This window comes from Canis lupus, chromosome 13, assembly GCF_011100685.1.
Source record: "Canis lupus familiaris isolate Mischka breed German Shepherd chromosome 13, alternate assembly UU_Cfam_GSD_1.0, whole genome shotgun sequence".
Classification (NCBI taxonomy): Eukaryota; Metazoa; Chordata; class Mammalia; order Carnivora; family Canidae; genus Canis; species Canis lupus.
Genome location: NC_049234.1, coordinates 63,650,894 through 63,668,058, shown reverse-complemented (window position 1 = coordinate 63,668,058; position 17,165 = coordinate 63,650,894). Strand labels below are relative to the sequence as shown.

The following is a 17,165-nucleotide window of genomic DNA, read 5'->3' as shown; positions in this document are numbered from 1 at the left end:
TCCTGAGATGCTACTCTATAACAAATAATGCTGTGTTTTTGGCCTGTGGTTTCTGCACCTGCTCTTTTTCTTTCATTAACATTAATTATATATATAATTATATATAACAATAATTATAATAATTATATATAATAATATATTAATATTAATTATATATAATTTTATACATAATTAATATATATGATATCTGTGTGAAATAATCATGTTTCTATTAATTTTTTCTGAAGGTGATTTTTTATTCATGAGATCATAGCTTACCTCCTATAAATAGTGAAATGATGTCACAGAGGATTCTGCAAAATCAAATAGAAGAAAAAAATGCCACATGGAGGTTCCATGTTGATTTTAAAAACTACAAACATTAGTCTTTATATAGAAAGGCATTCAAAATAGTGAGAATCACTTTTTTTAAAAAGGAAATTGATGTCAAGGGCTGGCCAAAGATTAGGTCTTTATTTGCAGCAAGCTCTTTCTTAAAATTAAGACATTTTCCACAGTCCTCAAGATCATCACGATAGATTTTAAAGGATCTCTAACAGATTGTACTCTTTGATGAAATCAGTCCCTGTCCTCTTAAAATTTTTACTGCTTCCATCATGCCAAGTATTATTACTGTAGCGCCTCAATGCCAGTGCATGGGGATACCTTCTACTCCTTTCCATCCCAAATTTATTGAAGAATTAAGAAAAATTCAGAATATTTCACACTATAAAAAATTCATGTAAATGCTTTTAAAAACACTTCATTATTTTGCTTCTGCAAATGTAGTATGTCTAGGTACTGGGTATTCATGGTAAACAAAACAGCAAGAAAAAAAATCTCTGTCCTCATGAAACATAACATGCTGCAGATGTCTGCTTAGTTTTAGCTGTCAAGCCCCCTTACTTCTGAATTCTAGAGCAAACGTTTCGTTTATTTGATAAGTAAATTCCAAAACATAGTCTGGAGAGCTAGCTAACCTCCATTCTGCAAATTTAAAATAATTAGAGAAGCAGGAGAAAGTCTCTGAAATAATTAAATTTGAATTGGAACTAGTATGATTGAAGCAACTTCAGGTACGTGTTGGCTGACCCCTAGCAATCTGACTCCACATAACCTGGGAATTCCTTTCACCATGACTACTGGGTCCAATGGGCTTCGGCAGTATAAGTGAGGTGCCTGTGACCTCTGGAAAATTGTTAAGAAATCCTGCTGGGATCATTTCAGTTCACCAGGGAACCCCAAAGGACCATGGCAAAGGAATATCTAAAACCTGATAAATAGTTCATATCAAAAATCTCATTATTTTAGCATGAAGCTTATTCAGGAAGAGACCTCTGCCTGGCCTCTGCAGTAAAAGTGGATGCAGAAGTTTCCAGATAGTTTTGAGAAGGAGGGTTGATTTTTCTCAATGAAAATTCTTCATTTTTCATGCAACTTATAAGAAAGATTCAGAAGTCAGGTCAATTACCTGATGGAATTGCCATAAGCTTTTTTTTCCCCCTGTTACTTGAAAGGTTTCTTTCACGTCTTTGCCTCTTCAAGGAGACTTTTCAGTGATAGAAAAGAATAGCAATGGGAGTTTTGCTTTTTTGATAACTGAAAATGTAGAGTAAAACAGGAAACCTAAGAGTATTAATTTCTCCAAAAAAAAAAAAAACCCAAACCACACTGCAAAATAGTTCCTTTAATCCAGTTTTTTTTTTTTAAGATTTTATTTATTTATTCATGACAGACACAGAGAGAAAGGGAGAGGCAGAGACACAGGCAGAGGGAGAAGCAGGCTCCATGCAGGAAGCCCGATGTGGGACCTGATCCTGGGTCTCCAGGATCACACCCCAGGCTGAAGGAAGTGCTAAACCTCTGGGCCACCTGGGCTGCCCCATTGTTTGTTTTTAATTGCTTTTAGGGATGAGAAGAATGAATGATATAAAAAGTAAAGGATAATTCCTCCATGCTTTCCCAAAATTTCTTAGTGAACATGCTAATGAAATTTCAAATAAATAAAATCAGAACTCTATAAAAACAGAACCATTGTTGTCTTATCTTCACTACTGCAGCCCCTCACTACACTTAGTCTTCAGGGGCTCTCTCTGGCCATTGAAGTCCACTGAACCAGCAGAGCCATGGACTGGAAATAATGGGAAATGAATGCCCCTGAAAGCAGCCTTTAACTAATGACACACTAGAGTAGTCTACATGTCCTGGCTCCCTCACCCCTCAGGCAGGGTAACCCTCATGCACGTATTTTATGTGGTTCCAGTAAAGCTCCAATCAATCCATAGCAATAACTTGTTTGATAACTAACACTTTTTTGAGTGCTGTCTCTTTCCTTCACTACTATGGCCCCATCCCTCCCAGGTTTATAGGGATCACTTTCAAAATAAACTATTTGCACTTGAATCTGTATCTGAGTGACTGCTCTTAGGGAGAACCTAAGACCATAGCAGTGGAGTACCCCGGAGGGGGTGGGGGGTGCTGAAAAGGAACCACTGTGTTTAGTGTCTTAAATTTCTACAGTGGGGTAAAAACATGCCACTTCATATCACACAGAATTGTGAGAACAAGTAAAATGCTTTAAGCTTTTAGTTATATAAAATACTATTTTCAAATGTAATTTAGTTCAAATATAATATACCTACATGTATATAGGTAGTACATAGATTAACCAATATTAAGTATAGCCAAATCGAAAAGAAAAAATATTAAGAGGATAATATAATGGTTTGGTACAACATCCATATTTATTTTAGACTCAATGATGTTAGATGAGGGAGCTCTGCTGCGGCTGCTCTCATCTCTGCTGATCCTACCTTCTGTTTTTACTCAATTATCGCTTGAACCATGAGACTTTTGTGCTAGAGAAGCATCCCTGTTATGGCTTTATTATATTGGAAAAGCAAAATAACAAGGATTCACTTGACAATGTTCCTAGTGTCACTGTTGGTTGGTTAAAATTATTTATGTGCCATAGGTTGCCATTTCATTTAAACAGAAATGTTTTGTCAACACCAGGTTTTATTTACTTAACCTTTAAAAAGATATTTCTTCATATGCTCCTCAGATAGAGTTTTCTCTCTACCACTTTGGCAGTTTGGAAATATTCATATTTGCTTCATTCTCTCTTCTTCCTCCCTCACTCCCTCCCTTCCTGCTTTTCTTCTCTCTCTTTTTTTTTTTTTCTTCTTAACATGTAAATGTAAACTTTTCTGGAAAGTTTTTTTATTTTACCAAGCACATACATTTTGACTTAGAAAATTTAAAACGTTCTATGGAAATTTTTACACATTTCACATCTCTGTGAAATACAAACACAACCCAGAAAACAAAATACAGAACAGAACCCATTCCAGGGAGGATTTATATATTTTATTTATTTATTTATTTTTTTAATTTTTTTAAATTTATTTATGATAGTCACAGAGAGAGAGAGAGAGAGGCAGAGACACAGGCAGAGGGAGAAGCAGGCTCCATGCACCGGGAGCCCGACGTGGGATTCGATCCCAGGTCTCCAGGATCGAGCCCTGGGCCAAAGGCAGGCGCCAAACCGCTGCGCCACCCAGGGATCCCGGATTTATATATTTTAGTCTCTAGGTTGGGAATTTTTTCTCAAGTCCTCAGCATTAGTGATTCACAGTGTAGGTACCTGTTCCCAAGACTGACTTTCGACTATCCATCACCAGTGGTTGTGCACAGCAAGGCTAGCCTTCCTAGGCTGCCAGTGGGATGAGGGAGAAAAATACAATTAACGATGAATTTATTAGTTGGATAAGGAAATGGAATTTACATAAATGAAGTAGAGAAAACCCCCGAGTATATTATCCTGTAGAAATTTACCTGCTTTTATTGTATGTCTAATTTGTGTCCCATAGTTTTACAACTTAGTAACTCTTGATGATAATGTCATGAAGTAGTTGGCAGCCTCATCTTATCAGTGAGGAAATAGAGACTCAAAGAAGTTTGATAACTTGCTAAAGTTCATCTGAGTAGTAGCAGGGTAGAAAAGCCATGCACCTGCTCAAGTGAAAGATAACCTGATTGAATCTAGTCAGCATGTTTAGTCCCAGCTACCTGGTGATGACCTTGGGTCCATAAAGGAATTAGTGAATTAACAAATGCATGAGCTAAGAGAACAGTGTCTCTATTTTAAGTCTCAAAGTATATTTTGGAGAAGATGAAATTCCTTGAATAAATTGTAGAATTAAAGAAAGAGATAACCCTGGTCATGTGGACTAACAGGGCAGGAATAAAGGCCATTATGCAGGATTATTTCTATTTTCTGTAAAGTCCTCCAGGGAGACTTCATTATCTCAATAAAAGATAGAAATAGGGAAAAAAGAAAATAAAGCATACTCTTTCTCTCTCCTGAGCATCGTTATAGAAAATCCCATGAATTGGATTTAAACAGTTTTTGTTTAGGAGAAGCCCAAGTACCTGGGAAATAGGAGGACAAATTAGAGGGGAAGCTTTGTGTTAGAGTCAAATGATATTTTCTGGATAAAAGGGATACTTGATATGTATAAAGGGAGCAAGAAACCATAGCATTGAGTAACTCGAAGCTAGTAGACAATCTTGGAGAATTGTTTTGTTAGACACCAACGGTCTAAGGACGTCTGTTAAAGAACATTGGCCAATACAATTATTGTGGAATCCTATCATTAGGGTGCCTTTCAGATTGTTATAGTGCAAAATGTCCTGAAAAAAATGTCCTGACTGACTGTGGGTTTCCATACTTCTATTGGCCAACTCAGGCTGACAAATATTTAACTGCCACGCTGTTTCATGAACTGTTCAGCTTTCTTTGAAGCCAGGGTTTCATGGTTAGCTTGTGAGATAATGCCAGGTACCAAGAGCTATTGAAGATAAGAAGAAAACCGCTTTTTTTTTGCTTGATCAATGAGGTTTTTATGAATTTAAATAGATGCTCCTGGGCTTATCTAAGCAGTCCCAGTAGGATTCAGTACCTACAAACAGAATCGTTTGTAATGAAACTCACCTGGAAGAGCTACATTAACCTGGCAATGAGTGGGGGCAGATGCCTCCCTTGTCAGATGCAGTACCACAAGCAATCTCTCATAAAAGCAATTGCTTTCCAGGAGTCCCGGAGTCAATAATGCAATCTGTGGTGTCCCTGTCCAATAAGTGACAGTTGCATTACCTTTGTTAGCGTGATTTTGCTGTGAAATTCAGGTGACTTTTTTTTCAGCTATGGATCCCCTGGGTCCAGCTTTCTGGTTCCTAGGGAAATTCTCTGAGCTCACCAAGTTCTCTCTCTCATTTTGTAGCTTTATTAAGGCATAATTTCCCTACCATAACTTTACATATTTAAAATGTACTGTCTGATGAACTTCGAGATATATATATATATATATCCCTGAAACCATCATCAGGGTCAAGATAATGAATATATCCATCACCCTCAAAAGTTTCCTTCTGCCCCTTTGTAATTCCTGTCTCCAACCCTGCTGCTTAGGTCCCCAGACACATGCTGGTCTGTGCTGAGGTGAGGCTCCTGTGGAGATGGTCCAAGAGATGAAGGTGCAGCCTCAGGCTTTGTCTGATCTAGTTTGAAAGTCATGCCACATCTCTTGTGTCATGTCCTATTTGTTAAGCGAGTCACTAATATCAACACAGATTCAAGAGGATGAGAATCCGATTCCACCTCTCAATGGAAGGAGGAGCAAAAGCACTTTCTGCCAAACTTAAATTACTGCACCGAAATGGAAATGATCACGATAGCCTAAACTCTCCATTTTACAGATACAGATACCAAAGCATGGCGTTTTGATGTGACATCAGCGTTGAGTAAATACAATTAACTCTAAAACTTCAAATCCGACGCTCAATACTTCTGGAAAGATTTAAGTCAAAAACTTTGTTAGATACCAACCATGTTGCTCTTGGCCTAATAAAAAACAAAAACAACCTTTAGCAGTTAGACAGCTTAGAGCTTCCTCATGAAAAACCTTCTTCTCAACGAAAAACTCTGATCTTCAAGCTGTTCGGAAAATTCTCACACATGTCACGGAAAGGCAGGTGATCACTGCAAATACTCTGCACTATGTGTTGTGGCAGTTTCAGATGGCAAGCCTTCCAGGGTATGACCCACAAGGCACAGCAGCACCTCAAAACATCCGAAGAGGATTTAGATCATTCAAGTGTTATCACAGATTGGCTTCTCCAGGAGCAGATGCTGATGAAAAAGTTCTAGAGACCTGGTGCACAACAACGTGCATACAGTTAATACTACTGTGCTGTCTGCTTAAATAAACACGGTTCAGGTGATAGATTTTATATCATGTGGTTTTTTTTTTTTGTTAACACACACACTCAAATAAGAAGCAGATTGTGGGATGATTTTGAATTTAAAGACAGGTTAGGGATCAAAATCTACAAAAAGGGGGAGGGAGCAGGATTGGGCAGAAGAGAACAGTTGCATTGCGATGCAAACCTTAATATACACTTAGCCAAGCCCGCATGGTCAGTCCCAGAGCAAATACAGTGGTCCCTCCAAGAGCCAAAGGCCCGGCCTTTAAACCCTCACTGAGCCACTGGACACAGTGTGTCCCTGGGAGGGCGTGACTTTGGGCAAGGCAGCTGTCTGCAGCTGAAACAAGTTCTTCCTCTAAGGGGGCGCTGGGCAGAGGAATTCCATGGCTACTGCCACTATGGGAGATGGAAATGCAGATGACGGCATAGAGGAAAAGTAATGACTCTCCTTTTGAAGATGTCATCTGAAATCCTGAAGGAATAACATAGAGCACATGACTCACTAATAATTTCCGTACACTGAAAATAGAATCCAAGGGTATTTAGTATTAATTTTAGCTAGAGAATATCTGCTCTTTGTTTGCACACACACGTGCACACACATACACACACCCCCTCTTTTAACCTGACATAGGTAAGGGTCAAAAATAAGATCATAGGTGGATGCCTGGGTGGCTCAGTAGTTGAGCTACTGCCTTCGACTCAGGGTGTGATTGATCCCGGGTGCAGGGATTGGGTCCCACATCGGGCTCCCTGCATGGAGCCTGCTTCTCCCTCTGCCTGTGTCTCTGCCTCTCTCTGTGTCTCTCATGAATAAATAAATAAAATCTCTTTAAAACAATCATAGGGTTAGTTACGAGTATGGGGAATGTAATATGCTTTTTAATTTCTGCACTATTGAGTTTATTCATAATATTATCAGCTTTTATTTTTTCCCCATTTTTTGTTTTCCTATTTGTGTTTTTATAAAAACAGGGTCTCTAATCCAAAATATGCTAATAAAATGCAATTTGAAGCTTTAAAATGTTACAAAATGGTAAATATGTTGATCTACTTCTTAATATTTTCATGTAATTTTGTGCTTTCATATAGAGTGACATTTTTTTCCCCACATTTTCAACCAGAATATTTTGAGGCTTCCTAAGATTACATTTGCTCTCTTCATGAACTTAAATGAATTACTTATTTTTTTCTAAACCTCAGTTGTCTCATCTGTAAAGTGGAAATATGATAGCACTTATTTAATAGGAACTCTCTGAGCACTAAATGATATAATATGTGCAGATAGTTTATGGCAGTGGCTGGCACGTAGAAACAAGTCAGTGGTGTAACTGAGTATATTGTGATATTGGTAACCATCCCTTCATTAGCAAAAATCAACTATTGCCATGATACCCTTTTGCAAAAGGCATTTGTTGAACATTAACGATTTAGAAATGGAAACCAAAATTCTAATCCCACTGTTCAGTCTCCAGGATTTTTCTATATCCGTCACCAGGTGGCCCCACATCCATATCCTTCCTGGCTCTTGCAGTCAAGGAAACGAATCAAATGGCAAGAAGACACTGCAGGAAAAATCCACAGTAATAATAATCCAAAGTGTAGAATGGTTCATTTAATAATCAGTTGTGAATTTGGCTAGAAGAGAGAGAAGCAAGCTTCAGAGGTTTGAAATGGGCAAGAAAGCTGTTAAATGTGTCTAGACATCTTTCTTCAAGACTAGTCTCCATAAAAGTGATAAATAAATCATCCTATTGATGTTGAACACTTCAAATAGTACATGGCATCGCATGCTTGGTTGAAAAAGATCTGTAATCTTTACTTTTTCTCTCTTTTATAAATTGGTTAGTTAACACTAATTTCTTGGCTTTACCTGAGTACTTACAAAACAGTTTCAAACCCTTTCCTCCTCTTCGCCTACCTGAGACATAGACCAAAACTACAGATTACACATTTTCTCAGATCCTGTCAGGAAAGATCCTGTTAGAATGAAGGTTTTATCATATCATGGCTGATTCATTATTTCTTCTTCTTATCTCAGAATCCTTGAAGTCTGAAGATTGGAATCTCAAAAGTTTCCTTTCAGACAATAAAAAATTATTTCCAGGCTAGGTAAGGTACTGCTAGAAGAAATGATTGGCAATTCATTGCAACTGATTGATGATATTTGGACAAATGGCAAAAGAGTTAATAAGGTGGAACTGGGTATATAAGAAATACCCACATTGAGTGTTAGCAGTTAAGAGTCTTAGCACTAGAGTCAGAAGTTTGGTATTCTAGTTTAGCGTAATAGTAGTGTAGCTTAGATAAGTCACTTCCAGATAATCATACTTCCTTCATGAAAGTTTTAGTGTGAATTAAATGAGATCACATGTAAAGTGCCGAACATTTTGCCTAGAACATGGTAAGGACATTATAGTGCCTTTCATTATCATCACTGCTTTTACTCATGGTATCATCAGATGGTGGCAATAATTAATTTAATTTAATCTTCAATGGAAAGAGCCAAACATATCCCTGCTGATTTTTCTCAACTGATTCTGAATTGAGCCTCAAAACCCAGCTCTGAATGGTGCATTATTTTCCATGTTTGTTTTTTGCAGAAGTGGTCAGAAGGGTGGACAGCCCAACATTGCTTGAAAGAGTGCAACCTTGAATTCAACTGGAAGGTCTGAATAGATGTACATTTTTTCTTATCTATTTATTTATTTTATTTTTAGCTTATTGAGCTGAGTATATATTTTAGCCAAAATATGGAAAATTTTACTTTGGTTGAGTTGACAGACTTTTCAAAGTAATGAGAGAGACTTGATTTGATTGTGTGCACTATATTACATATTTGATTTTTGTATCAGGAAAAGATGCAGAAATAAGACAGAATTGTAGATCTTATTCTAGCAAAGTCTTTCTTGCATCTATCTTGTAAATAAGAAGGTAAAATTAGTCTAGTTACAGTATGGGTAATCACAATTCATAATCAAACACGATTCATCTGATGTCCAAAATTTTCAGCTTTATATTTTACATGAATTGTTAAGATTCTATTGTCAGTTAATTTGTGGCAAGGACTTTTGCAGCTAGCCATCCAGATGGTAGAGACACTAGATAGAGAACATATTTTGAAATTCTTCCTGCATTTTAGACAATGCTGTTCAGTGCTTATTTTCCAAGATAAATGTATTATTAAGATAATCACTTTCATCAAGAACGTAGTTATAGGCCTAAAACATTTCAAGATGGATTAGAATGCAATATTTATTATACGTGATGTTTTGAAACTTACAAAAACTAAATAGCGTTTTTAGAAACTAAAAATCGGAACAAAGATTAGCCTAAATGGTCACTTTTATACATACATACGAAGTAATAACATATACATATATGCCTAGGCACTATGTTGCAAGTTTATATATTATTTCATCTAATTTTAAAGACAATTTTATGAGGATTATTATCTGCATTTGACATATGAGAAAACCAAAGTCTTAATACACTAGGTCAGTAGTTTCCAAAATGTTAACTATGTACTATTTTATTTTATTATTATTTTTTTATGTTCTATTTTATTATGTAAACACTCATGAATGCACACCATGAGCATAAGAACTAGAGCTTTATCACTATTATCAAATATACCTATGTTCCTTCACGATTCTGTTCCTCTGCTTCCAGAGTTAATTACAATCCTAAACTTTATTCTTGCAGTTAGAACTGTAGCTATTTTCCAAAGCCAGACTAGACACTAATTTATTTGTGACATTTTTTGAGTTTATATAAAATTGCATCAATGTTTTGGCAGTCATTGACTTAATGTAAACATGGTAAGCATAATTCTCGGATTTTGTACTTCCTGCTCAGAATTCATCAATTGGTTTTGTGGTTTTAATTTAGTATTTATGCATGATTTCTTTTTTCTTTTTTTTTACCTTCTCCATCTGCTTAATTCTGCCTTCTTCTTTTTTTAAAATATTTTATTTAAATTCAATTTGCCAACATATAGTATAATACCCAGTGTGCATCCCATCAAGTGCCCTCCTCAGTGCCCATCACCCAGTTACCCCAACCCCCCGCCCACCTCTCTTTCAACTACCCTTTGTTCATTTCCCAGAGGTAGGAGTCTCTCATGGTTTGTCACCCTCTCTAATTTTTCTCACTAAGTTCCCTCCTTTCCCTTATAATCCCTTTCATTATTTCTTATATTCCCCGTATGAGTAAAACCATATGATAATTGTCTTTCTCTGATTGACTTATTACATTTAGCGTAATACCCTCCAGTTCCATCCGTATCAGAGTAAATGATAGGTATTCATTCTTTCTAATGGCTGAGTAATATTCCAAAGAAGGCCACATCTTCTTTATCCACTCATCTTTCAATGGACACCAAGGCTCCTTCCACAGTTTGGCTATTGTGGACATTGCTGCTATGAACATTGGGGTGCAGGTGTCCCATCACTTCACTACATCTTTATCTTTGGGGTAAATACCCAGTAGTGAGTTGCTGGGTCATAGGGTAGCTCTATTTTTAACTTCTTGAGGAACCTCCACATAGTTTTCCAGAGTGGCTGCACCAGCTTGCATTCCTACCAACAGTGCAAGAGGGTTTCCCTTTTTCTACATCTTCTCCAACATTTGTTGTTTCCTGCCTTGTTAATTTTCCCCATTCTCACTGGTGTGAGGTGGGATCTCATTGTGGTTTTGATTTGTATTTCCCTGATGGCAAGTGATGCAGAGCATGTTCTCATGTGCTTCTTGGCCATGTGTAGGTTTTCTTTGCAGAAACGTCTGTTCATGTCTTCTGCCCATTTCATAACTGGATTGTTTCTTTCTTGGGTGTTGAGTTTATCAGTTCTTTATAGATCTTGGAAAGTAGCCCTTTATCTAATGTGTCATTTGCAAATATCTTCTCCCATTCTGTAGGTTGCCTTTTAGTTTTGTTGACTGTTTCCTTTGCTGTGGAGAAGCTTTTTATCCTGATGAAGTCCCAACAGTTCATTTTTGCTTTTGTTTCCCTTGCCTTCATAGATGTGTCTTATAAGAAGTTGCCGTGGCCGAGTTCAAAAAGGGTATTGCCTGTGTTCTCCTCTAGGATTTTGATGATTCTTGTCTCACATTTAGATCTTTCATCCACTTTGCGTTTATCTCTGTCTATAGTGTAAGAGAATGGTCCAGTTACATTCTTCTGTATGTGGCTGTCCAATTTTCCCAACACCATTTATTGAAGACTTTTCTCCAATGGATATTCTTTCCTGCTTTCTCAAAGATGAGTTGACCATAGAGTTGATGGTCCATTTCTGGGTTCTCTATTCTGTTCCACTCATCTATGTGTCTTTTTTTTTTTTACACATGATTTCTTGACAATCATTTACTTTGTGCTGATTTGATGAGGAAAATTCAATTTAGTATTACACTTGAAAATAATTTTCTTGAAACTCCAAAATTTAAAATTGAGGAGGAATAACATCAAATATGCTTTCTCATAATTTTTTCAACCAGTTTGCTATATTGTCAATGGGAATATTGAGAATACAATAAACCACACATAAAAGCATTCTTCTGCTTATATCTCAGAACTAGCAAATTGCAGAAAACTCTAGCTTTTACTTTGCTTACTCTTACAATATACCTTCAACTTGCCAGTCATTGGCCACAGGTTTTATGTAGAGTTTATCATTCCATATTTTTTGTCTGAATTGTTGATAAAATTGGTAAGATGGACCCTTCCTTCTTCCTTCTTTTCCCTGATCAAATATTTATTGAACACCCAATAAGTGCTGGAAACTACACTCAAATCTGGGGCTGTGAATATGAAAGGATGTGATCCAAGATGTCAGGAGACCACACAATATTAAGAAGACACAAACAAATGTGCTTATTTTTAAATTAATTTATTGAAACATTTACAAAAACAAATGGGTTCCAGAATGCAATGGAAACTTAAGGAGTTTATGTAGGTGCTGTGGGTATCTGGAATTCTGGATTATGATCCCTTGTAACAGGTAGCTGCTGCCTTGAGCATACGTCAGTGGGGAGGGTGAATGCTGAGCATCGACTCTCCCACGTCATCCTTCATGGCCAACAATATCCACACACCGAATTAAGCATATGCATAGCACTTTAATGAAGGCTTGAGTGCAGCTGAGAAAAAAGTATGCAGGGATCCTGGAATAGCTGCTTACATGAGAAAGTAAGGATGTGCTTAAAAACAGAGAGGGATCTGTTGTAAGGACAAAGGGACCAAGTAAGTTGAGGAAGTTGTCCTCACTGGGAGGGGAAGATGAGAGCAAAGATCTAAAGGAAATGAGGGATTGAGCCAAGTAGGTATCTGGTAGAAGAGAATTCCAGGCAGAATAAATAGTCCTAAAAAGGAAACATAGTGAATGTACATTTAAGGAAGAATAAGGAGCCCTGTGTGGCTGGAGTGGGTGAGCAAGGGGGAAAACACTGGCAAAAATGCTGTCAGAGAAAGAACAGGAGACACAACATGCAAAATCTCCTCACTCATTTCCAGGGACTTAATCATTAACTCTGAGAGAGGGGAGCTAATAGTGGATTTAAACAGAGGAGAGTCCTGGTCTGCTATATTTTGAAAGGGCTTTATTGGAAGTGTGTCAAAAGTACACATGGGTGAGCATAAGGATATTAATTAAAACTAATAACGCAGTTCAGGTGGCTGAAGATGGTAGCCCAGACCAGGAGGGTGACAGTGCACATGATTCAACTTTGAAATGAACCACGATATCCTGATGCATTGGATGTGGAATATGTGAGAAAAAAACAGCAGCTGAGGATAACTTCCAGGTTGGCTTGTAATAATATTCCAGGTGACAGATACATGGGTGGGGCAAAGCTACCTGAGTGGCCAACATGGGTCCAGATGCTACTGAGGTGTAAGATTTATAAGAATTGGTGGTTAAGTCATCCTTTTAACTTTAAAGGTGTGTACTTCTCAGTGTAGGACATATGTTTTATGGCCTTTTACTTTATATCAAAAGTCTCCTCATGATTAACCCCATCCTACAGATAACTCTGTACTAGCTGTCTCATTCTCTTGCTCTGAACCATCAATTTCTCATTCTTAAGAATGAAAGCTAAACATGCTCAAACTCTTGTATGTGTGAGAGATTGTAGGAATATATATACTTGTCTCTTTCACAACTCTTTTAAGTGAACCCCTTTCTTTTTCCAGTTGACCTCACATGACTGGGAAAAGTGACATGAGTTGTTAGGGAGAAGTTTTGTTATCTTTGTACTAACCTGGATGTATTATTGTGAGTTCACCAGGAAAAACTGCAAAGTCACAATTATTAAACAATTTTTCTTTTTCTCACTATCCCCCCTTCACAAGCCTTTTGGCCTGCCCTTATTCCCTGCATCTTCGCACCTAGAGCTTTGTCATTACTCTCTGGTGGACCAGATCCTGCCCTCCAGAGCCTCTACCACTCCTCCCAAATAAAAATAACCTCCTTCCCCCTCCCCCTGTACTGCAGATAAAATAAGTCATTGATCTAGTTATAGTCTTGATGCTATGATGTAGGAATAATCCAAAGCTGCTACCTATGAGCTTTAAAAAAGAAAGTGCAGAACTAAAAGTCATCCCTAAAAGGAAAATATGTGGGGGTTATATTTTATTGCCGACTATCTCTTTTCTCACTTATAGTCTAACTTCCCTGTGTCAGAATTCAATTATTAAATGAAAACATAAAAGATCATCTTTCTTCTTTTGTAGTTAGTGCATATTTCCAACTACATCAAAATAAAGCAACTAATAGAAATTCTTTAGATTAGAAACACAAGAAAGTACAGTGGAATTAGGCCCATTCCTGATTTCTGTATCCAGGAGGCTCCCAGGTCTATTAACTCTGTTCCTTTTAGTCTGAGATACAGTTAAGTGCTGGGTGGCTTCATTACAGATAGAAAGACTTGCCTAGAGAGGGTAGGAGGTTTCTCAACATATTGAGTAGAATCATAAAAAGGGATCAAGTGTGTCTGACTCAGTCCAGTGTTTTCTAAAGGCAGACCACTCTTAGATGTTTAAATTTAAAGCCAAAAATCTCCAAATACACCCAAACACAGGGACTGTGAGGAAGTCAGGCCCTTTGGGAAAAATGTATAAGTGCTGTAAACTCTTGAACAAGTGTTAAACATAAGCCAGCATTATGGCTGACATCTTAACTTTGTTTACCATAACAGAAAACTAAGGCAATTGAGGGGCAGAGCATCAGAGGTTGCACTTCCATCATCTTGAGATTAAACTAAGATAAGTGCCAAGTTATTGGCATTTCCAAAAAGAGAAGACAACATAGGAACAAAGAAATGCAAAGCCAAAGAACTTTAAAGTGAGCATCTGGATAATAAATAACTGGTTTATAATCTACAGAATACTTAGAAAGAAATGTCTTTCTATAGACAAAAAGACATTTTGCACACTTTCTCTTTTAAAGAATTGTAATTTTCACTCTCCTAAAATCAGAACCTAAGGTAATGCCTTGGATGCTGGCAGTTCGTCTGTTAACTGATGATCCAGGAACCCCGAGCAGGAACCCAGAGCAAGTTGTCAAAGCTTAGCATCCTGCGTTCCAGAAGTACCAAATCTGCAAGACGGTAGCCGAGCTTGGTGGTGGGAGAGGTCAGAACTCCTCCTCCTCCCTATTTTCCCTATTTATGTATGTATATACCTGGTCCTGAAAGTCAGTGCCCCCCCTTTTATTGTCATCATCCCTGAATTGACACAATCCACGTAGAAAATAGCAATAGTTCTTACCAAAGTCTATCTACAGTGTCACAGAGGAGAATCACATGGTCTGGGTTGGAGCAAAACCTAGAAGTCTATTCTACTCAATTATCTCCTTAAGACCCTCCTCATATTCCCTTCTCCCAAATCTCTTCTCTCTGTCAATCCCAAAAACCTTATTAAAAATCTTTAGAGCTGGCTCACTTAGCTTTCTTCTCAATTCTTTTATCTTCCCCCTTTTTAGCTTTCAATGGGCTTTCCTCAGATAAGTTCGATAATGAAAATAAATCTGGGTTTTATCTCCTTCTAAGCTTCCCAAGTAGTTCTCCCTCCTACCAACAGAACAAAAATCCTGGAATGTGCTAGCTCCATTCTTAGATGAAAGAGGAAGAAACACAGAGCATACTTCTTCCTAGACATGCTTGTTCTTGTCATACCTATTTACATTGAACAAACTCAATTATACAATTAATTCTTATGTTATTCTTATGTATACATAACTGTGGATGCTAAGTAGGCAAATGACATTAATGTGCAGAGGGATACACTTCACTATTGTGTGCTGGTCTCAGCCTATCAATAACTCATGTTGTGGCTGGACCAGTCCTGTGGTTCTCAGTATGATTGCAAGATGCCCTCCATAACAACCATCAGGAAGCTTTGGAAAAAAATAAAAGGTTTATTACTTATAAGTGCTAGAAACTACATGGTGCACTTGGGGCCACACTACATACTGCTTGTCTTTTGAAAGATACTTGACAGATGAGGTAAGTAAATTACATCTGAACAGGGCATTCCAATCCAATAAATGGAATTTGGTCTCCAGCATTTATAATGTAAATCTTACCATGAAAAATAATTTTAGCTTTTTCACATCCTTTAAGTAGATGGCAAAAGTTTGTCAAGCATTTGGCAAGAATGATGGATTGTTACACACACACACACATACACACACACACACACAGAGGACAAGCGCCTGCGGTTCTGCTTTTATTGAGGTCAACGGTAGGGGCTTAGGGTTTTGCAGGCTTGCTCTGTATTGGTGAGTTTAAAGCATAAGAACAAGAATTTCAGGCACAAGAAGAGAATAAACAAGGGCCCAAATGATCAGTTACTGGAATCAATCAAGATGTCCAAAATAGGGAGCCTTGGGGCGCCTGGGTGGCTGTTGGTTAAGTGACTGACTCTTGATTTCAACTGAGGTCATGGTCTCAGGGTTGTAAGAAAGAGTCCCACTCCAGGCTCCTTGCTGGATATGGAGTCTGCTGAATATTCTCTCTCTCCCCCTCTGTCTCCACCCCCCATCCTTGCTCTCTCTCTTTCTCTCAAATAAATATAGAAATAAATCAAACCAAATCAAATCGGGAGCCTCAAGAGGAGGTACTTAGCTCTTTATCTAGCATGTAGCTGGCCATGTGTTTGTCGGAAACAGCCATCCTTGAAGGAGATGCCTCTTTGAATTGGGTGCTGGGCAAGCAAAGCTTAAGTCAGGCACTCGCATTACGAAAAAGAAAAGCTGACTCTCTGGAGCTTACACTACACCCTAAGATCTCAGTGCTGTAACTAACTCCTAATTTGGAAACAATCCTTAGAAAAGGAAAGAACCAAATATCAAGTGAGATTGTGTGTCCATTACCCAGGTAGAATAGGATTAAAAATACGAATTGAGCTGAAGTGCAGGAAAATAGACATATATTTCTTATTTCTTGTATACCCGTGATTATGTACTGAAATTTGTTATCCATTTAACTACAAATTGCATTACTGAATTGGTATTTTAGTTGAAAATTTAGCCAATGTTAATAAATGATGTGCATTCCCTCAAGCATTACCCACACTTCTTTACTGCTCCAAAGATGCCAGATCTTACCATTCTCTGCCTTCATACCTTGTATGCACACCTCAGGGAATGAGTGGACTGGGGAGGTTCTGCTGCTACCAGCAGTTATGTCTTCTTGTAGAGTCCTTCTTTGAGGACATTCTATTTTCCCTGACTCTTTTATTACCTGATTTCATCTGACTGTGGTGCCAAGTGGACTCCATCTTTATAAAATCCAAGCTGACCTCCTAGAAGTCTTGACAGGTGATCTGATTAACTCCAAGCTAAGGCTGAGACTGCATATTAAAACTCCCATGAAGCCACTGGTCACACATGGCTTCAGGAAGCTCAAGGGCATCCCTCAAG

At 37.8% G+C, this 17,165-nt stretch overlaps 1 long non-coding RNA gene across 2 annotated transcripts in view; it reads left to right on the top strand.

Annotated features, from left to right (window-relative positions):
* Positions 1-17,165, top strand: part of LOC119874471 — a 47,190-nt gene that overhangs the window by 1,718 nt on the left and 28,307 nt on the right. For both annotated transcript variants that reach the window (XR_005369092.1, XR_005369091.1), the window contains exon 2: positions 8,853-8,918. This is a non-coding gene — a long non-coding RNA (uncharacterized LOC119874471). The remainder of the gene's footprint in view (positions 1-8,852; positions 8,919-17,165) is intronic.